This window comes from Ailuropoda melanoleuca, chromosome 15 (genome assembly GCF_002007445.2).
Source record: "Ailuropoda melanoleuca isolate Jingjing chromosome 15, ASM200744v2, whole genome shotgun sequence".
Lineage (NCBI taxonomy): Eukaryota > Metazoa > Chordata > Mammalia > Carnivora > Ursidae > Ailuropoda > Ailuropoda melanoleuca.
Window position 1 is genome coordinate 35,584,568 of NC_048232.1, and position 23,848 is coordinate 35,608,415.

The window sequence follows — 23,848 nt, forward strand, 5'->3', positions numbered from 1 at the left end:
ACTATCTTTTAAAATAACTTTCCTTTGATTTTGTAAGTAATACATGCAAATGACACATTGCACTTTGAATCACATCCTTTAGAGAGAACCGCTGACAAAATTTTAGTATGTTTCCTCACAGTATTTCAAGTATATTTTTAAATGGTTGATATCTATAAACAGAATCATGCTATTATTTAAAAACTGTATGATATAAATTATATACCCACATGAACTAACTTCTTTCTTTATCTGAGTATGTATTTTCTAGCCCTGTCTCCTGAAAAGGCCTAGAAGCAATAGAGACTCAATGAAAATGAACACACCCAGAACACCGACACTGAGGTCTGAATTCCACGTCCTTTACTTCTTCGTATACGTTTTCTACCCCTTCCTCTCCTCTCTGTCTTCCAGGTCACTGATCATTCTTCTACTTCCTCTGCTGTGGACGTGTTCTAGTTCATCTTTTCAGTTCAGCTGTTGTGTTCTTCAGCTCTGTGAAGTCTGCTTGTTCCTTCCTTATGTCTTTTATCTCTGTTGAGGTTCTCACTGTGTTCACCCACTTTTCTCCTGACTATGACCAAACGGTAGGTATTAGCATAAAAACAGACAGATAGATCAATGGAACAGAATAGAAAGTCCAGAAATAAAGCCACATATATACGGTCAATTAATTTATGACAAAGGAACCAAGAATATACAATGAGAAGGGACAATCCCTTTGATAAATGGTGTTGGGAAAACTGGACAGTCACATGCAAAAGAATGAAACTAGACTACTATCTAACACCATACCCCAAAATTAACTCAAATGGATTAAAGACTTGAATGCAAGACATGAAACCATAAAACTCCTAGAAGATAACATAGGTGGTAAACTCCTTGATGTTGGTCTTAGAAGTGTTTCTTTGGATCCAACTTCAAAGGCAAGGGAAACAAAGCAAAAATTAACAAATGTGACCACACTAAACTAAAAAGCTTCTGAACAGCGAAGGAAACCATCAACAAAATGAAAAGGCAATCTATTGAATGGGAGAAGATATCTGCAAATCATACATCCAATAAAGGATTAATAACAAAAATAGATAAAGAACTCATATAATTTAACAACAACAAAAAACAATCTGATTTAAAAATGGGCAGAGGATCTGAATAGACATTTTTTTCAAAGAAGACATACAGATGGCCAACAGGTACATGAAAAAATGTCCTACATCACAAATTATCACGGACTATAAATTGGTGCAGCCACCATAGAAAACAGTATGGAGATTCCTCAAAACAATTAAAACAGAACTACCATATGGTTTAGCTATTCCACTTCTGGGTGTTTATCCCAAAAAAGAAAAACACTATTTCAAAAAGATATATGCACCCTATGTTCATTGCAGGGTTATTTATAGTAGTCAAGACATGAAACAACCTAAGTGTACATCACTGGATGCCTGGATAAAGAAGATGTGGTGTCCACAAATAAGGAGGAAATTTTGTCATTTGCAACAACATTGGTGGATCTTGAGGGCATGACACTAAGTGAAATAATTCAAATGGAGAAAGACAAATACTGTATGATTTCACTTACATGTGAAATCTAAAAAAATAGAAGAAACAAACAAACAAAATAAAACAAAACTCGTAGATACAGAGAACAGAGTGGTGGTTACCAGAGGGGAAGGGGATTGAGGGATAGACAAAATGGCTGAAGGAGATCACTTGTATGGTGAGGAATGGTAACTAGTCATGGTGGCAATCATTTTGCAGTGTATACAAATGCTGAATTACGATGTTGTACATATAAACTTATAGGATGCTATATACCAATTTTACCTCAAAAACAAACAAACAAACAAACAAATAAATTTGAACGTTTATCTGATCTTGAGTATAAACTGTATTTCAAGGGAACTAAATAGTCCAGGATGGAGGGAGAAAGCTTTCATTGAAGAATTCCAGCTAATGATTTTTTTAAACATAAAAGAATTAGAAATTACCATCTCTGCAACCTCCTAATGAAGAAATTAATACAGGCAACTATCATTCATGGGTATAGATATTAGACCAAAATTGATATGGAGTATCACAATAGAGGGAACAGATTGTCACCACCGGAAATCACTGTTCAACCTCAGCCTCACTAAAACACTTCAGGTCTCTAATATGATGCAAATTAAAGCATACTGCAATGTCAAAAATAAAAACAAAAAACATTCTTGCCAAAAACATTGAACTTAATACTAATCAAGATTCTAGAAGTAATTTCCATTTAGAGAAAATATGGGGGATGGAGGAACAAATTAAATGACCTTCTGAGAAGTCAAACAGGCTAATCCAGAGTGTGGAGCATTCTACAAAGCAATAACCTTGTTTCTGGAAAAGTAAATCAGACAAAGGGGGGAAAAGATGAGTAGGAAGTGGTACATTAAAGTGGATTTAAGGGACACATCAATTCAACGTAATGTGTGAATCTTGTTTGGATCTTGTTTCAAGCAAACCAACTAGAAAAACATACTTCTAATATAACAGAAAATTTATTTATGGACAGTAGATGATCTCAAGGAATTATTTTTACTTACTTACAAATGATAATTGCATTGCAGTTAAATTTTTTGAGTGACAAATATTTAGTTATATGACAGAGAATATGGGGTGAAAGAACATGATATCTACAATTTGCTTTTAAATTTTTTGGTAAAGAGAAAAGAAAAATCCAAAGAGACTAGATGTAGTGAATCAATCATTTCTTAAATTTGGTTGACGGTTGCACAATCTTCATGAATTAAAAATATGTACTTCATATCATTGGTTTAAAACACTATGAGATAGAATGTTTTAAAATAAATTATTTTTATAATCAAATACTACATTTTCACTGTATAATATTAAAGTAAAAGTAAAAGTAAAATCATTTGAAATCTGCTCACTGAAAAGTAACCATTGTTAGTATTTGGGTCTAATATTTACATAAGTAGGGTACTACTGTAATAAGTTTTTAACCTGCTAGCGTCCAGTTGATCAATATCATCATACATGCACAATATGGAATTATTCTCCCAAAAAATAATTTTTAAGAAATTTATCTAAAATTTTGATTATTACTCACATATGACTTAATATCTAATAGACTAACCAAACATTACCTGTGATGTGTGTTGTTGAATTTGTTTGGCACATACTTTAATTTGCTAAGTTCATATTTTCTCATCTATTTCTCTTTGTCAACTCTCACAACAGCCTGCACATAAATTTAACAAGCATTTATTGAATGCTTATGATGTGCCAGGTGGGATGCACTGATAAATTAGATATTGTTGCAGTCCACAGAGACTGAGAATCTATTAAATAATATGGATATATGAATTTAAGGTGTGCAATAAGACATGATATGTACTCTAATGGACGTGTACTTAGATAATATGGAGCACAGAAGAGGGAGCAATTGACTTTTCCTGGGAATGTATAAAAAGAATAATTAGCAGGGCTATTTATGCTCAATTTTGAAAGATGATCAAGGTTTGGGGTGGAAATCATAGTGAAAGGGCATTCAAAACGAAGCTAGTAGAGCCATCGAAGGCAGGATGGAATAAACCCGAGTTGTATGGTCAGCACAGTAGAATTCATGATGAATGTAGCACCGTGAGTGGGGTGAGGAGGGTGGGGCATAGAGAAAGAGGTCACGGGGCATTTATGAGAGGCAAGGCTAAAAGGTAGGTACAGCCAGATCGAGCCTATAATATCAAAGTTTGATAAAAACTTAGTATTGTTACAAATTCACACATAATACATTAATGCACAAAAGCTAACTTCAAACTATTTTCTCAGGTATTCACATATTTTTTTGTTCCCCATCTTTAAAATTAAGACATGAGAGTATTTTGCTTCCTCAGGAGGAAGGCAGGAATAGATTTAAAACTGTGATCAAGCAAGCCGGACACAGATGATCCGATACATGCATATATGAGATCGTTAATGTTCTGGAAGGAGAGTTCTGGAGGTTTTCCTGGCCAGTGTCTGGCTGGGAGCAGCTAAGGAGCTATTAGAACCATTAAAGGCAAGCAAGCTCATTCGAGCTCACTGTGGAATCTCACGGCAGATTTTGGATATCAGCTTTATTATAAAACTGAATATTATTTCATTTGAAGAAATGATTAAATTGCATCAAAAGAAGAATTCACTTGTGAAGTCCAAAATTAGAAAAGATTTGTTGGGGCGCCTGGGTGGCACAGCGGTTAAGCGTCTGCCTTCGGCTCAGGGCGTGATCCCGGCGTTATGGGATCGAGCCCCACATCAGGCTCTTCTGCTATGAGCCTGCTTCTTCCTCTCCCACTCCCCCTGCTTGTGTTCCCTCTCTCGCTGGATGTCTCTGTCTCTGTCAAATAAATAAATAAAAAATCTTTAAAAAAAAAAAAAAAAGAAAAGATTTGTTTGTTTTCTATTTTGTTGTTTCTACACCTGTTTCTTTGTTTGATGACAGGAATGGTCTACTTATTCAGACCTGTTAAAGCATTCTGAGGACTCACAGAGCTTGGCTTGTCATTCAAGTTTCCAAAAGTTCAACTTCTTAGAACCATAACGAGTCTCAGTGAATACCAGCGTTTTTCTCTACCTCCATTTTTTTGGAATTAGTGACGAGATGTTGGAAACCTATAGTTCATTTATTTATTTAATATCTCATTTTTTACATTTTCAATTTTAAAGAACTATCTTCTATCCCTTATTCGTTTTCAAAGAAACAACAAGAATATTTTTGTTCCAAGTTGATGGAATGTTAAACTGTCAGTTCTAACTTTCTCCTTTTTTTTCAGCTTATGAAAAACATCGGTTCAAACAAATTGCACAGATCATCCATTTAAACGACATATAGATGCCTCATTTCCAGAGGTAAAACTATATTCCTGCAAAACTAAAGTACATATCACAGGAAAAATACAATGCAAACCTTCTTGGCATCAAGTACATACAAGTGCAGCTCATACCTTGGAACTACTCCATGCCTTTGGGTTGGTATGATTATGTTGTCAGGTAAACAATCCTCACGGATTCCTTTTGTTCTAGCAATTGCAAAATAAATTGCTGTCAGACACTGGAAATCTTTTGATATGCCCTCTTAATATAAAAAATAATCAGAGATCACATATTTCTGAAATAGCAACATTGAGCAAGGTAAACTATGTGAAGAAAAACAAATGGAAAAATTCATTGCAAAACAATTTTCAAAGAGCAAAGAAGTTGTCAACTACATCTGGTTATAAATATGTGTGAAGTTTCTCCCTTATAGAAGTTTCATATGAGTTTCCAAAGTTCAAAAAGTTAGAGTATAGAAAATGATTTTTTAAAACTTTTAATGTAGCTTATTTTGCAGGCAAGATAGTGACAATTGTGAATAAACCAAAGACGACTGAAAATTTTAAACCACTCCTTTCGTGAACCTAGCAATCAAACAACAGAGAAATGTGTCAAACCTCCTGCATGTTATTTTAGGAGGCATCTACGCAACAATTAGATATAAACATCAGATTGACTGACAGCTTTGTACAGCCACTCTGAAACTTTATTTGCCTCATAAAATAAATTTAAAAGTCTGGAAAATCATAACATTTTCAATAAAGACAAAGATATTGGTGTTAAGTGCCCTTTCCCTGTAACATGTGTGTGCTCACGCGTGCGTGCACATGCGCCCACACACCCACACCCACACACATACACATCAAGATGATTTCCTTACCCTCCTTCACGCTGTTCTTCAACACAGCCAGAGTCAACTTTGCTCAACGCCATGGGCTGCATCCCAGAATAAACCTCTCAGGACTGATGCATGAAAAAGAAAAACCCACCTGTTACTAGCATACCAAGGTTCTTTATCTTCTGACATTTAATAGTAAATTGGAAGCAAGTTGAAGACACACTCATAATGCAAGAAAGCAGTTTGGAAGGCAGGCTGCTTCAATAGACATTCCATTATACACTGGCTTAAAGAACATTTCCCATATTAAATGCATTGATAGACTCTTCCAAAAAGTGAAAGAGTCACTAAAATGTGGATTAGAAACAGTGGAAAAATTTAATTTAAAGAGCCGCATGAAGTTTGTGTCATACCACCGAAGACAGAATACGCCATTGCCTGCTTTCGTTTTCGTGGTACAAGGCTTAAGCTGAGTAAATGAGAAAAATGTTTGAATATGTTCGAAAGCCTGGAAGTAATCTTGTACTTGACATGTGCTCTGTTACTGTGCCTATCAGGGAGGAACTACGTGAATACTATACGAACGTCATTATTAAGTTCTAGACCTGTCTTCCCTGTCCTAAATAATACAATTTCCCCTAACATATTCCCATAGTTTTCATTTCTCAACTTTTTAATTATTTGCATTGTTTATTAAGACTTCTCCAGCTTTTCTCTGCCTCCTTGACTTGTGGCATTGGAAAAATCTGGTCAAATGGCTTTGTAATATAGCTACTGACATTTAAACTTGTGTCAGTTGTATGGAGCAATCCTGGTGATTTTCATATGACATACTGTTGTACACGTAATAGTAATATTTTCTCCTAATTGTAGCACTTTTGTGAGGCATCTAAGGAATTTCTATATGATTAATTAGAAGAGAAGTATAATTTGAGAGTCTTAAGACTTAGTTTTAGCTGGTTATCTTGTTACTGAAGTCAGGTATTATTATAATAATGTGAAAGCAATCCAAATACACATTTTCTGCAATATTTCAAAGATTGTAAGCACTGGCATTGAAAATGCATCACTTAGTGTTGTCCTCTTTTCAAAGAAATAAGAAAACATATCGTGGGTGGTTTTATCCATTAGAGTGCATTCAGTCATCTTTGCCCAGCCGTTGTCTTTCTGTCCCCAGCCTTATGCTCTGAGTAGTACGGTACCAAGAGACTGCCATCTAAAAGGACTTAAGACCAGGTCATTTATGTCAGCAGAGTGTTTTGTGAAATTAACACAACTGTGCTTGTCATAGGGTTATTGTAATGGAAACCTATTCTTCTGCAGTTGATTCCGGAGACCACAGATCATTTTCCCTGCCCGAAGACATGTTTTCACGAAGAAAGCCAAGAGATGGTTATGGAGGTGACACTGCTGACAAAGAAAAGCTGAAATACACGAAACAGAACCATAGTCAAGCTTACCTTGTTTCTAAAAGTGACAGCTACAATCATTAAAGAGATACTGTAATAAAAGAAAGAAAAAAATCTCTGACTTTTCCATACTCTTTACCTTAGAACTTTTAAAAGATTGAGTTACAGGACTTTGGATCCTCTAGGCAAGGGTCTTTTAGAGGTTAGTGTCTTTTCTAGTGACTATAATGTGAGGTCGTGGAAAAGGCCCTTTGCTAGGATTCAGGAGATCTGTGTTTGAGAGCAGCTGTGCCATTAGTTGGCTATGTAACCCTATAAATGCCACTTAATCATTACAGGCTTTAGTTCTTTATTTGTAAAATGAAGGGAGTGGATCACTATTCCCATCATACCATAAATAAATCTATTTTGTTCTCTAACTTGCTGGTTTCCACCCATTATTATTAATGAGATGAGTTCAAGAGATAACTGATATGATCATAACATAACTGAAAGGTACAGTCTGTGAGGCAAACTAGGGGGGCACTTGTGCATTCGAGGCTCTCCCCATGTCATAAGCTTTAGTTCAGACTTTGTAAACACCCTCCCAACCTGACTTAAGAATGCAAAGCCCTGATTGCCCCATGTGAACAACTGTTCTCTATGCAAAATAAAGATATTTTCAGCTATTTCTAGTGGGGGAGATACTATCTTGGGGCATTTCATCAGCAATCCTCCATGAATTGACCATTATTATATCTGTATTTAGAAAAAATAGACACATTATATTTCATATAACAGATAAAATATGGACAACATTATCAAGTAAGAGCGGCTACCCCAATCTGGGTTCTTACACATTTCTACCACTGACATGTGTTCAGATTAGTTGAACAAAACAGAACTGACTCATTCTTACCTGGACACAATCCACACACAGCATTGCTTGTGATTGCCACTGGCAAACCTCATACTAAAGTGTAGCAATAATTGATGTTACCATTTATACCCAATAGAGATTGAGAGAAGCGAATCATTGTTACTAATAACAATGTTAGAACCACTCAAAAGTTGTTTACCGACTGTAGAAAGCTGAAATCGGGTTATGCAAAAAGGTGCAAGTAGATAATTATGTAAGACTACAGCTTGTGTCTTGTAATTGGTTTTGTGTAGGGCTTTGCTTCTCTACTCCTGTCTATGCTTGACCATTATCCTGGATTAACAATCCAATGGGGTAATCACCAGTTTATTTTAGTCTACTCACCAAGGCAGCTTAATCTTTTTTTTTTTTTTTTACTCTAAAGTGGTATTTTATTTTTCTGATTATTAATACATTCTCAGAAAACATTTAAATAATACGGAAATGAATAAAGTATCAGTCGTAAGTCTCCTATAATTAGGAGGGGGGTTAGGGATGGATTAAAACTCAGGAATGTCTGTGGCATGATATTCCTTATAAAGTACTGTGTCCAACAAAAAGAAAAATCTGAAACTACGAGGGAGAGTGTAATAGTACACCTATTTTCCAAATATCATCATTCAAATGGTAAACCAGCATTTCTGAAATATAAAGACAACCATGAGAAGAGGGAGCCGTAGCACATCAAATATCTGGAAGACAATCTTGTTTTCCATTTTATTTCCTAACAGAACACACATTTAAACATGTCCTTTCATGGTCAACAAAGTAGAGTGCAGCACAGCAAGACAGTCTAAGAAGTCTGGAGCTAGACATAATAATAAGTAAAATTATTAGAACATGAATCAAGCGTACATGTGAATAAAATGAAGACATATCAGAAAATTGGCTTTTAAAATACTTACATTAGAGAAGTATGAATAACTTACGACCACAATGTTCTTTTCTTATTCTTTTAAAAAAACATGTGTAAGTGGGGAATGAAAAAGGCCTTTCTTAATATAGAAAAGAAATCTCTCCTAAACCAAAAGTAAATATTATAATTAACCATGAAACACCAGAGACATTATTACTACAACCTATTAAAGAATGAGAAGAAGATTAGGCTGCTGTGATTGAAGTAAGAACATAAAGTAAACATTGAATTCATGTTCATCTCAGCTTCTTTTAACTTCATTCAGTAATCACGAACATTAAAGAATTATCTATCAGGCTCCAGTGATGCTCCAGCAAATTGGTGAGATGTCAGAGATTTTAGCGATAAGTCAACACAGTTGCTGTATTTAGGAAGTTCTCAGCCTAGAGAGGAGATAGACAAGGATACAAGCGATTTTAGATGGTTATGACAACCACTGTGATAAAGGTGAAGATCTGATGGCTGGGGAAGCATTTAAGAAGGGATCACATCACAGGAAAGGGTGGCCTCTATACTAAGTCCTAACAAACAAGGAGACTCAGGAGAGTAAACTGAAGACAGAGTGCAGATTATAAATAAGGAAAGGGATAAGAAAAACACTGACGTGCAAGACAGAATGGTGTCTGAACCGCAAATATTCGGGACAGTTTTCAAGAGAGTCGTTTAAATAGCCTCCAGTAAGTCAAATCCCATTCATTTTGGATTTTGATGTGTTTTGAAGATAACCAAAATATTATATGGCTGCATCTCTTATGGCTATGAGTTGGCATTAATTATTATTGTCATTAGCTTGACTTGACTGCCAATCACAGCAGAGACCTCACACCTACAAATTCTTGCTTGTCCATTGTTTTTAATAATTCATTTACTCAAAAGTCAATGCCTATTCTCTGTGTTCATACTTAATATCTGCTCCAGAACTCCAGAGTATTGCCAGCTTTCTCAAAGACACAGAATAACCACATAGAATTGTTTTGGGAAACCTTACACAATTCATTACTTATAGTAGAAGCAGTTGATTAGGTCATGTCTAGAAGCCAGACAGGGTTCACATCAAATCTGAAAGTCATCTTCATAAGGTTGTTAATTTCCCCCCATTTTTACATCTTTCAAACCTTTAATAACCCTCTGGAATTTTCAATGTGCTCTACTAGGATGAAACATTTTATCTACAAATAAGTGATCATGTTTTATTTCAGCAAGGTATCATTATTTACCTTTAAAATGAGCTTTATCTTTCATTTGCAGACAGAAGTCAATTTTGAGTGAAAGTAGAGTTGTATTGTGGCCTCTGTCAGAAATCTTGCAATCTTTGACTACTGACTTTAGAAACTAACCCCAGTACTCAGCAATTCTGTCTAGAACATATTGAGCAATCAATAAATATGTATTGAATAAACAAATGAATGTTGTTCGTCTGTATTAACATTAATGACTAGACAGTCTCTGAAGGTCATTTTTTGCTCTTAATCTTTAAGATTCTGTAGGAAAAAATGTAAAGAAAGGTCCATATCTGTTCGGAAACTTTCAGAAGAGGAAGAGGAAGAAGAAGAAGGAGAAGGAGAAGGAGAAGGAGAAGGAGAAGGAGAAGGAGAAGGGAGGAAGGGAGGAAGGGGAAGAGAGAAAGAAGAGAGAAAAGCTGCAGGTGGGAGACAGAACACACAAAATATGGAGTCTTTTGTGATGGTCTGGGGCATCCCGTGTCATAGACTCAGTCAGCACTGTTCAAATCACTACATCTGCTCCCTTGGGTGGTAATTTGGTCCCTAACAGGTAGGTTATCATTTGGAGTATACATCCCAGGTAACACAAGCGTCCTGACCAGCGAGAGAGATTCTGAAGATTTCAAAATTGATTTATTCAGCTGGGCAATGTCATTTGCCTACTGCAGAAGCAGCTTGAGAAATTCATTTAAAAGGAAGGACTTCTTTTAATGAAATACAGTAGCCTGACAGTTAAATGAAAGTTGATATATGCCTCGGGAACTTTCACTTCCTTGGTATGTCCTTCATAGCACATTCACAGAACGTTATTTTTCCTAGATGCACCATCAAACTCAGATCCTGCCTATATTTAAACAGAGTTGCTGTTGTTTCACTGAGGCTTCACTCAGAGTTCAGATGGGTGACATGAGGGGATTATGGAAGTTAAAATTCGAAACTGATACAAGCAGAGGGAATATCTAACGATGTCACACTGGTGAGATAAAGGTATCCGTAACCGTCCAATTAGGGTGGCTTCTTTTGTTCAAAACAATTTTGGAAATGACTTATCGCTCTAAGAAAATTGGGTTATGAAGCCATGCCCCACATATTGCAGCCAAACAGAGACACAGGAAGTAAGAAGTTGTGACAAATAAAGTAACCTTTGGATTAGAGAGAGGGAAGGAAAGAGACAAAACCTCGTTTGGTTGTTCGTTCATTCATTCACTCATTCATTTATACTGACGGCATATATGGAGTGTTTACCATGGGCCACGTGCTGTTCTACTCTCTTATAATAGAGTAGTGGGGGAAGAAGACAAAATTTTGCCTACTTGGATTTTACATTCTTGTAAAACATAGTAAAAATCGATAAATAAAAATAAACAAAACAGAGGCTGTCAGAATATGACAAATGCCATGGAGAATAATTATTCAGAAAAAGAAAGACAGCGGGGCCCCTGGGTGGCACAGCGGTTAAGCGTCTGCCTTCGGCTCAGGGCGTGATCCCGGCGTTATGGGATCGCCCCACATCAGGCTCTTCTGCTGTGAGCCTGCTTCTTCCTCTCCCACTCCCCCTGCTTGTGTTCCCTCTCTCGCTGGCTGTCTCTATCTCTGTCGAATAAATAAATAAAATCTTTAAAAAAAAAAAAAAGAAAAGAAAAAGAAAGACAGAGATTGGGGAGTTGGAGGAAAGGGGCAGATGTGAAGATTTTAATATGGTGGGTCTGGAAAAGCCTCCCTGAGAAGATTAATTTAAGGAAAATCTGAAGCAGGTGAGAGTGAGCATTAGGGTATCTGGGAAAGAGAGAAATGCTGGCAGAGTAAGAGGGTCTTTTTTTTATGTAACAAGAAATTAGGTTCATTATTTTATTTAGCATATTGAAGAAAAACCAATGGTCCTTAGAAATATACTTGATGGGGACTTGCAAGTGTAATCTTTGAGCAGTTTCAGAAGTTTCGAGCAGTTGATATCTAACACCCTACAGCAAGGAAATAACTGGTTGACAAAGACAAGCATGTCCTTAAAGGAGCAGAGAGCCTATGGGTTATGCAGGCGGGTTCGTATGATAGATGATGTAGGCAAATTCCTTCAGTTGCACCTGGGGCAGAGCGTTACCAAGGCAAGGGTTAATACCAAAACCACCTACTCAAGAATTCGTCTGACCAACACTTACTGAATGCTTGTTAGGTGTCATCCAGTGTACCCCCTGCTTTCCAAGCGTTGTTTCATAGAATCCTCACCTTGAAAGATCGGTAGGACTTTTATCTTCATTTTATGATGCATAAAATTAAGGCATAGAGAGGTTAAATAATTTGCCTGCAAAGCAAGTAAGTTGCGGAGCCAACACTTGAACCAGGCCGCTTAGTTATAGGTAGAGAAAAATGTATTCATGTTTAACTCTATAGAAAAATAACATAAAATTCTCACTCCTTCTGTTGTTTTTAAATAAGTAATTTTTAAAGAAACACCAAGAATAAGAATTTAAGATACCTTCAGACATGACTATAGACATATAAACACAGTGGAAGCCCCAACTATCGGTTGCTGTTAAGACAAACATTCTCTCCCATAGGAACCTGTCCTTTGATATGGCATATTCCTCCATGTGCCATTCTTCAGTACCCTTGAATGTGGACATTTACCATTGGCTGAGGAAGCTGAATGGGATAAAGGAAACCGAGAGCCACCTCTTCCTTATTGCTGCAGAAGGCCAGCATACAGGTAATTACATATGAAACACCAATAAGAACAATGGTCTCTGAGAAGAGGAACAGTAGGCTTTTGTCTAGGAGTTTACTGGGAATTTGCCAAAGGTAAATTACAAACACCTGCTCTTTATTAGGGTCTCGCGCCTTTAGCAAACTTCATCTGATTTTTCTTCCTGCTCTAATCCTCTTTCATGTACCATTATTTCCTGAAAACCGTTTGAATAAAATCTGGAAACAACACGGAGACTCTGGAAATAAAAACACCATTTTCTCATATCAGGTGTATTTTTTTTTTTTTAAAGATTTTATTTATTTGACAGAGAGAGAGACAGCCAGCGAGAGTTGGAACACAAGCAGGGGGAGTGGGAGAGGAAGAAGCAGGCTCCTAGCGGAGGAGCCTGATGTGGGACTGGATCCCAGAACGCCAGGATCACGCCCTGAGCCGAAGGCAGACGCTTAACGGCTGTGCCACCCAGGCGCCCCTCATATCAGGTGTTTTAAAACCTGACATAAACTCTCTCTTTTTAAAAGAGAGATGTTAATAATACAAGGTAATTTTTTTCCAGAATTATTTTGGAGTATTAATAAACAATCATTGGAATATTTTCTAGGAAAATATTCACATAAGAGTCCCTTTGTCATTGACAAAACAAGTAATAAAAAATATATATCATATATATATCTCCTAAATTATCTAGCCAATTGCCTCTTATTTTTACCTTATTCTGCAAGATAAAGGCTTGGCATTTAGTTACTTCAAAATGGACACATTTATTGAAAGCTATTATTTTTAAGGTGTTTGTTTTTCATTACTTCTCTTAACTAGTGAATCTTAATTATTTAGGTCAACAAAGTGCATAGTTACTCATGAGCACAATATCCACATCTATATCTCTATATATGACTATTAGCTGGCAGTGACCTCAGTGAAAGTCAGTTTTGAAAAGGCTTTAACAGAGGCATCTCTTACCATTTCCAAAAAGCCAAGCCTTCTGAATACTGGGAATATCACAGAGAAAAGGATCCAACAGTTCCCGACTAAAATTGCCTCTCTTTAGTGAAAGGATGAAATCACTAAGTTATAGGACCTTTACTCTCTTACTCAAATTGACCCTTTCTAACAACTTAATTCAGTGTGTCAATCTCGGGCTCTTCAGAGCCATCCCTGATTTCATGGACAATAGCGTGAAACTAAGCATGTGCAATGCTTCTGAAGTTGTCACGTGTAGAGAGAGCTCTCTCTGTTTTCCCTCAGACTAAGAAACCCCACCTTACTACTCTTTTTTTTAACAATACATTTTTAAGTTTTTACTTATTTTTAATTGCTGCTTACTCTTTTTTAAATTTTAAGTCCAATATGGTTAACATGCAGCGTTATATTAATTTCCGGTGTACATTGCAGTGATTCAACACTTCCCCACATCACCCAGTGCTCATCACAAGTGCCCTCCTTCATCCCTGTAACATGTTTAGCCCCTCTCCCCACTCTTCTCCCCTCTGGCAACCATCAGTTTGTGCTCTATAAAAAGTCTGTTTCTTGGCTTGTCTCTCTTTCTCTCTCTCTCTTTTCCTTTGTCATTTGTTTTGTTTCTTCAATTCCGCATACGAGTGAAATCATATGGTATTTGTCTTTCTCTGACTGACTTACTTCATTTAGCCTTATACTCTCTAGCTCCATCCATGTCATTGCAAATCCACCTTTGCACACGGTATCTTTGGACTTCTTTATGTGTACTATAATTCTGTAATTTAGGCTGGAGTCTCACAGACTAAAGGATCCATCCTTTGGACGGACTCTTTCGTTTTGAAGTTCTAAATTTTCATGCTTCTGCTGCACGCTTCTGTATTGTTACATATTCTGTATATTTGAACTTCTCTCTACTTTCACATCCCAGACTCAGAGAATCTTTGTGAGGATTTTTCTTTGTATCTACTGGAATATTGAACGGTGGCAACGTATTCATTTAATCTCTCAGGATATCCATTTGGACAGTGATTTTTCACCTATAATTTTCAGCAACTCTAATGCCCTAAGTTCATGATTACTAGCATATTGTTGGTGGTCTTTTCCTTTATGATAAAAAAAAGCATTTGACTGATGACAATGGGACTTCTTTTTTCTCATGAATGAGCTTTGACTTCATATTAGAAGATTAATATTGACTCTTTCATAGGGCTTGATAGTCCTCATCCTGGTTTAGGCTCATTGTGGGGGTTGGGCAACATATACTTTATTATGGACTGCAGCCCCAATGCCTATCTCTTCACTTCAAGAAAGCTTCAACTAATATTTTTAACATTTAAGCCCAACCTTATCTTTTTGCTTTCTTTTTGTTTAACTTTGTTATCCAAGTCAACATTCATTCAAGTTGGTAGAAATTCTGTTCAAATCGTTTTTCTTAGCTGAATATGTCAGCTGTTCTTCCTCTTGTTCGTCACTCGTTCCCCATCCTTGAAAGGCTTAGAGGTAATGCCAGCTGCCGGCACTGTATCTAGTCATTGCTCCCCCACGAGGCTTAGAAGTCTGTCACACAAAGGAAGCCCAGACACTTAGCCATACTTTACATCTCATTCATGTACCGATATAGAAACTGTGTTTTACATTGACTTCCAGAGAGCAGGCACTTTGGCTATATTTGCAAACAGTTTTCAAAGCAGCAAGTTAATTTTTAACATTTTTTATTGGGGGGGAGGGACAGAGGGAGAGAGAGAATCTTAAGGCGGCTCCACACCCAGCATGGAGCCTGTAGCAGCGCTTGAACTCATGACCCTAAGATCACGACCTGAGCCAAAATCAAGAGTTGGATGCTTAACTGACAGAAACACTTCCAGCAATTTAGTTTTTAAAGATTTGATCAAATAACCAGTTGTTTAGTTCATAACCTATCAAATAATCATATTCATTTCAAATTGACTACATGGACAGTTTTTTTCATAATGTATATAGCCAGAATTTTAAATTAAACTAAGTATAAAACCCTATGATAGTGCATTAGTAAAATAGATTAATTGATACAACAAACAATCCCCAAATCTCAGTAACTGAGCACAGTGAAAAAGAAAGAATCCAGGGGGCACCTGAGTGGCTCAGTTGGTTGAGCATCTGACTCTTGGTTTCAGCCCAGGTCATGATCTCAGGGTCCTGAGATCGAGCACAACATTGGGCTCTGTGTTCAGTGGGGAGTCCACTTGGGATTTCTCTCCCTCTGCCCCTCTCCCTTGTGCTCTCTCTCTCTAAAAATAAATACAATAAATCTTTAAAAAAAAAAGAGAGGCTCTTGTCTTCTTGAGCTTTCCCTTTTCTGGGTCCATGGGCTCCTCTCTATTTAATTGGAAGATAAGAAAAGTACACAAGAATTATGCATGGGAGCAATTTTAAGTCCAAACCTGGAACGGCATTACATCACTTCTGCACACATTCTATTGTCTAGAATTAAGCCACATGCATCTCCTAATTGCAAGGCAGCTGAGAAACGTGGTCTATGTGCCTGTGTGCCCTACAAAAGGGAACTAGTTTAGTAAATGCTTAGGACTATCTACCACTAATAGTACCACATAAATGCGGGTCTTTCATCTTCCTTGTTCAGGCAAGTGGGATAGCAGTGGAAATGACCAGTGTCAAAGAGATCCGTGAAAATCTCAGGTTGGAATGTGAAGAAAATGATTCCCATACTTCAGATTCACCCCTAATATATTTAAAGAGAGGTATTAGATGAGTTTGTTTCTTGTTTCTTATTTTCAGCCTCTACAAGGTTTTAACTTTTGCCCATTTCTCTCCTTTACGACCAAATATCTGCAATAATGTTTGGCATGTGGAAGTGCTTTGATCTTCATTCTTTCCCACATCACTCTGAAATTTGAGGGGTAGGTATTATTATCCTTACTTAAAGGGACAATTAATCATTTAGATTGGCAACATGGAAACTATCAGATTAGAAATACAAATCTGGAACTTCAGTTTTCTGACACTCAGGGTAGGTCTTTTTCCTTAAATAATGTCTTCTCTTTTCAACATTTATACCACAAGAACCAGGGAAGTGAAAGGAAGTGAACAGCAAGTTTGCTCGTCCATTATGCCCCTATTTTCTAGATCTAGTAGGTAAACGAAGAATTTGTACTGGCTAAATCAAGACTGGAAACTTAGTTGTAATTTTTTTCTTCTTTACACAGCATTATCATGGCTGCTATAGTTCTATTTGACTGTGCAGTTTCCCTCAGAACCTTCTTACCTACAACAAAGGTGATTTTCAGAATCATCAAGGGAAAAACATTTTTTAGTGTTCAATTCAGTTGTAAGGACCCAAAGACTCTAAATAGTTTGGACCAGCACTCAAATTTAAGATTCTACTTTACTTCTTTAAGGATTGCCCATTTATGGTTGGAAAGAGAAAACACAAGGAGTATTCAAATCTAACACTGCATAAAAGGTTTTCGAAAGGATTACAGTAAGTCTCTCCACTATTTCACCTCAAAATTTCTCTAGATATAGAAGTATTGTTTAAAAATTTTTATGGCTCAAATACTCATCTTGCAATAAAAGCCAGAAAGCAAACCAGATTCTTAGTTGGGTGAAAGTAAAGATGCCTACCATGGGCATGGGATTGAAAAGGAGATGGAGAGAAAATATCTCCAGGCCCACCCACTAGGAGAAGGGTTTCAGCTGGATCCAATAGCTGTAGTCTAAAACCAACATGACAAGAAACAGAAAAAGGAATGAAAAGTTGGGCTGCATTCCTGCCCCCCCCCCAACTGTAATGGAAAGAATCACCAAACTAATTGCCATCTGATAGTTTGCGTATGAAGGGAATCAGCAAATGCTTTCTTGCTTATGTTTGGTTTGAATACTCTTTTCTAAGCCCACACTCTAAAATTATGAACATATTAATCAAAAAAATCATGCTATTTGTATTCATGAAGAAATGCTAGAAAGTATGGAAATAAATACAAGCAGTAAATAAACATCAATGGAAAGATCACATTTCCTTTGCTAATATAAAATTTATGTATTCTATATTAGAAAAGGAAAGCTATAATGCAGAAAATCTTTCTTAATCATTAAGACCTGTCATCCTTTTTTTTCTTTGTACTACTTTAAGCTTAAAAAGGCACCAGATTTATTGAATTATCTGTAGTAATAAATTCATGTTTAAACACTGGTAATTGATGACTATAGTATGAATAATGTAATGGAATTTGTTTTATTAAATTGTAAATATAAGTTTATTTGCTTTGCATTTTTCTCCCCAAAATATAGTATCAGGCCTTTCACATAATAGAAGCTTAATATATCATTGTAATAATTAATACAAACAATCATAAGAATAATAATGGTGGCTGCTTCTGATTATCATTTTCTTCTCAACCTACTGGCTTTTCAAGCCAATTCATCATTTGGAGACTTGTGTGTGCCAAGATATATCTAAAAGTTGTTCAACTCATTTGAATTCTATTAACATGTCAAAAGTTTTATTTTTTAAAAAAGTCTTAAATTTCAAAATATTTGCCTTAGGAATAAGGAAGCAACTACAAATAAAAGTTTGCTATAAAAAGTATTTGGTATGTTATATATCCACTGACCGTAACTTGTTTGAGTTGGAAATGAAAAAGAAAAATGTCATCTCAAGAATTGATATGGACGGCAATGGGAACGACAGAGTAAGAACCTCTATAAATCTTCTCTTTCATAAAAGCAGTGAGAACACTGGTCCAAATTAACTTTTGAAGAACTCTGGAAATTAATCAAAGGCTTGCAACAATCTTGGGGACATTTATTTGGGAACAATGGCTAAATCTCAGTAAGAAAAATCTTGTGGCACTTACCTTGTCCTAGTCCCACCCACCTTCCCCAGTTCTTTAAACCTTAACCAACAGGGGCAGGGGGTGGCTCAGTCAAGTAAGCGTCCCACTCTTTATTTTGGCTCAGGTCATGATCTCAGGGTCTCGGGATTGAGTCCTGCATTAGGCTCCATCTCCATGGAGTCTGCTGTCCCTCTCTCTCTGCTCCTCCCCCTACTTGTTCACTCTCTCTCTATCTCTCAGGTAAACAAATAAATGAAACCTTAAAAAAAAAGAGTCTAAAAGAGTCTTAACCAACAACGCTTCAATCATGGTGAAAGACAGCAGCCTAGGAGACACTGGAGAGAAAAAGAGGGTTGGAGCTCCTCCAAGGCCGCCTTGCCAGATAACTATTATCTGGACTCTGGCACTTCCCTAAAAATCCCTTTCACCAAACTTGTCTTTATTTGAGCTGACTCAGAGCTGTCTCAGGGTGAGCTGGCTTTTTCCCTGGGGCATTTGTCAAAAGCAATTGGGAACAGTTGTTCAACATCACAATGTCTTGAAGCAGCTTGGCCAAACAACAAGGGGAACAAAACACTCAAATGGAATACCTGGGGAATGAAATGTCCAGAGGAAGGTTTTAAAAAGTTTTGACCCATTCCTGAGAATCTAGAAAGCAACAGGTAGGAGTTGGGCCCTGTATCTTCCCAGGAAGGACCTGAGAGAACCCTACCATCTCACCTCTGGCTGACTTTGTGACTCTGCAACCGGAAGTGAAGACTAAGACAGAGTTGTCACCTGCCTGCCTGAGCATTTAAAGCAAGCAGTATCGTAACTGATGGATTACTTCCAAAGTGAAAGATTCTCTGGTGCTGTTTTAAAAGATCTGCTGTGATCGGTGTTTCCCGTCATGTGCCACATTCACAGGGGTCTAGGAGCTCGTGGAAAAATAAATGGCGAAGGGTAGTAACTGTTAACATTTTACACTGAATCACCGAGTTGTACTGATGTGGGAAACAAAGGTAAAAGGAAACATGGACAAAATTTAATGTCCTTACAACCTGCAGCCCATTGACAAATACTTGAGGCAGGCAGAGCATAAAGGTCCTCGGGGAAGCTCCTAACTGCCTTAATGTTAATACCTTGCTAGAGGGAAAAACAAGCTTAGTTTGACAAAAAATATCAAGGCCTCCTATATCCTGTGAGTCTTCTTTAGCATGTGAAAATCCTTTTGGAACTTCCCTTATCTTTACTTCCTCCAACCCCAAGGTATATAATCAGCTATTCCTCATAATCTCAGGCAGCAGAAAGCAGCAGGCAGCAGCTCTTTCTGCCCATGGGTCCTGTCTGCGTGCTTTAATATAACCCCCATTTTGCACCAAAGATGGCTCAAGAATTTTTTCTTGGCCGTCGGCAGCTCCAGACCCCACCAAACCTCACCTATATTTAAAAACTACATCAATACTAGGAAAGTCTTTTTTCATTTTGCTTCAATGATTTCTCCTAATAATACTCTCTCCAGTAATGCTTGACTAATATATTCATAGTAATTATTTCTATACCTTTTCTACCCACTCAGTACCCATTTTTAAAAAATCAGACACTTGAATTAACAGAAGATTTTACTATAACCTAAAATTGCTCTAAAAATCTTTTATTTTTTTTAATTTTTAAAGATTTATTTATTTATTTTAGAGAGAGTGGAGGGGGGGAGAGGGTGGGAGAGAATCTCAAGCAGACTCCTCACTGAGCACAGAGCCCGGATGGGCTCTATCCCAGGACCCTAAGATCATGACCTGAGCCAAAATCAAGGGCCAGAGGCTTAACTGACAGAGCCACCTTGGTGTCCCTAAAAATAGCCCCCTTTTTTTTTTTAAGATTTTATTTATTTATTTGACAGAGATAGAGACAGCCAGCGAGAGAGGGAACACAAGCAGGGGGAGTGGGAGAGGAAGAAGCAGGCTCATAGTGGAGGAGCCTGATGTGGGGCTCGATCCCATAACGCCGGGATCACGCCCTGAGCCGAAGGCAGACGCTTAACCGCTGTGCCACCCAGGCGCCCTTAAAAATAGCCTTTTAAAAAAACACACTAAAACCAAATTTTTGCTCTAAGTTATTTTATAAGAAAATGTGAATTAAGTATTTTTAATTGTGTCTATACTATACAATATTCTAAATAAGCATAAGTCTGTTTTGCAATCTCTACAAAATGATAGAGTTATTACAGTCAGGGAACCATCTGCTTTCTCTAAGTTCACAAGACATGCTCTCCTTCTTCAAACGTATAGTAGTTATCTTTTGCTATATTTCAAATTAATCAGACTTAGCAAATTAAAAGAACAGTTTAGCTGGTTCAGAGTTTCTCATGTGCTTACAAGCAAGACATCAGGTTTGCAATCATCACAGGGCTTAATAAGGACTGAAGACTTCCAACTTCACTCATCGGATTATTGGCAGGGCTCTGGGAAAGACCTGTTAAGTGAATGAAAAGATAAGCCACAGGATGGGAGAACATATTTTCAAAAGACGTATCTGATAAAGACTGTTATCCAAAATACATGAAGAACTCTTAAAACTCAACAGTAAGAAAACAAACAACTCAATTTAAAAATGGACCAAAGACCTTAACAGACACCTCCACAAAAAGATGCACAGTATATGAATAAGTATAGGAATAAGCATATGAAAAGATGCTCCACGGTCATGTCAACAGAGAAATAAAAATTAAAACAACACTGGGATGTTGTTGTTTAGTTGCTCACATGCCATTTGCAGCTGAGGCTTTCTGGTTCCTTGATGTGTGAGCCTCTCTATAGGGCTATCTGAATAACCCCCTGATACGGCAGCTAGCTTTTCTCAGTACAAGGGTTGAGAGAGAGAGAGAGAGAGATCCAAGACGCAAGCCAGTCTTTGTTACCTAATCTTGGAAGGGCCTCTCATTACTTCTGCCATATTCTGTTGATTAGAAGAGAATCAGCAAGACCAACCCACTCCCAAGAGGCATTCGGGAGAGAATGAATACCAGCAGCAGCATCGTCCAAGGCCATCTTAGACGCTGCCTACTACAATATGCCAAGGTCACCTTAGATTGGTAGGAAGTCAGGCCACACAGAGCTGTACTCTCTTCTTGAGAGAAAATAACTTCTGGTTTTCCACTTTGAGCAGCTAGACAGATTGTAATGTCATTTATTAAGCAAGAGAACATTGGTAAAAGACTGGAGGAAAAGACTTTGAGGAAAGAGACCATGAGCTCAGCTATGGGTATGGTTAAGTTGGTTACCCTTGTGGTTAGTTTGAGACTTCCAGCTAGAGATGCTGAGTTGACAGTTTATCAGGTGTGATGGAGCTCAGAGGGAGTCTGGAATGGAGATACTCCCTGGAAAGCATTTACAGATATGGGCATGGATAAACTCAGAAGAGAGAAAATATAAAGTAAGATGAGGAAGGAAACAAATTTAAAGCCTTGAATACCAAGATTAAAAGCCATGTCATGGGCAGTAATATAGCAAAGGACCCTGAGAGGAATTAGTTCCAGAGGTAAAAGAGGATGGGAGGGAGTCTAGTGACATAGAAACCGAGGATAGAGTGTTTCAAAAAGGTCAGAGCACTTTACAATCTCAAGTGCTGCTGAGGGAGGCAAATAACAGGAAAACAGAAAAATGCTCGTTGGCTTCATGATGAAGGAGTAGGGGAGAAGCCCAGACGGAAGTGAGGTGAGGAACGGCAGGTGAGTGATCAGCGATACAGGCAATTTTTCAAGGCTTTGTAAAGGAAGGGGAAAATACAGCCTCAGTCAAAAGGGAAGTAGAGTCTAAGATGGTGATTTCTTTTTCATATGAAAGTGAATTGCGTATGTTTGAATGATGATGGGAAGGGTACAATAGAAAGAAATGAAAAGAACCAGAAGTAAAAAAAAAATAACAAATAGCCTGAGGTTCTAGAGAAAGTGCGTGGGATGGGGGAGCTGTAAGACAAATGGAGGGTATGTCCTGAACTGTAATGAGAAGGAACGGAAGCAGAAGGGATGAGACGTGAGTTGCAGATGGGATTGTAGATTTGATGCCGGGAAAATGAAGCCTTTCTTGGCCTGTTGGCTTTATTTTGCCGTGAAGGTGGAAAAGAGGTTACGTGTTTACACGCCTGCATGTGAGTGTGTACGTGGACTGACAGTGAAGAGAACACACAAGGAAAGCAGTTGTTGGTAGGACTTCAAGGACGCTGGCCCAGGAGGAAATGAATAAAATTTTTCACTGATACAGCTTCATCCTTTGGAGAAAGTTAATCCCAGGCTAGACTGTGAAACTGGAACATAGGCCATTCCACTCTCATTTTTAACCCTTTCTCCTTCTTTAATGCTTTTATGCCTCTCCTGCTCCTTTGATCATAATGAAAGGAATCTAAAAAAGGAAGCTCACCCATGTGCCAGGGACTTGAGTGACAGTACCTCTCAGGAGGGCTTGCATCTACAAAGAAGATGTCCAAAGGCGGTAGTGCTCTGTCTAACCCAGGAGAGTGAAGCACTAGTACAGACATAGAGGTCGAAGCAGAGTTTGGAGTAAACAGCTCTACCACTTGCGGGCTATGCAGTTTATGTAGGCCTCAACTTTCTCATCTGTAAAATGTAGATAGTAGTTAATTAAAATGTTTTGTAGAGATATGATATATATACAAAGTTCTGGACACTCAGACACTCTTTTTTTTCTTCTTATTTTTCTGAAGATTTTATGTATTTATATATCTATGTGTCTATATATCATTTATTAGAGAGAGAACATGAGCAGGGGGAGCAGCAGGCAGAGGGAGAAGGAAGCTCCCAGCTGAGCAAGGAGCCTGATGTGAGACTCGAACCCAGGACCCTGGGATCGTGACCAGAGCTGAAGGCAGATGCTTAACCAACTGAGCCACCCAGGTATCCCTTATTTTTCTTCTTCTTATTATTGAAGTATAGTTGACATACAATGTTTTATTAGTTTTAGGTATACAAGATGGTGATTCAACAATTCTATACATTACTCAATGTTCACCATGATGGGTATAGCTACCATCTGTCACCATATAATGTTATTATAATATTATTAACTATATTCCCTATGCTGCACTTTTCATCCCCATGACTTATTTATTTTATAACTGAAAATGTGTCCCTCTCAATCTCCTTTATCTATTGTACCCATCCCCCTACACCCCTCTTCCCTGGCAACCACCACTCTCTATATTTATGAGTCTGTTTCTATTTTGTTTATTTTGCTTTTTAGATTCCACATGTAAGTGAAA

At 37.5% G+C, this 23,848-nt stretch overlaps 1 long non-coding RNA gene across 1 annotated transcript; it reads right to left on the reverse strand.

The window, feature by feature from the left end:
* Positions 1-339: 339 nt before the first annotated feature.
* Positions 340-6,112, reverse strand: LOC117796352. The gene is made up of 4 exons (XR_004620772.1): positions 6,073-6,112; positions 5,702-5,784; positions 4,953-5,027; positions 340-553 (listed from the first exon to the last, which is right to left on the reverse strand). It is a non-coding gene; the product is annotated as an uncharacterized LOC117796352 (long non-coding RNA).
* Between the last annotated feature and the right edge of the window lie 17,736 nt (positions 6,113-23,848).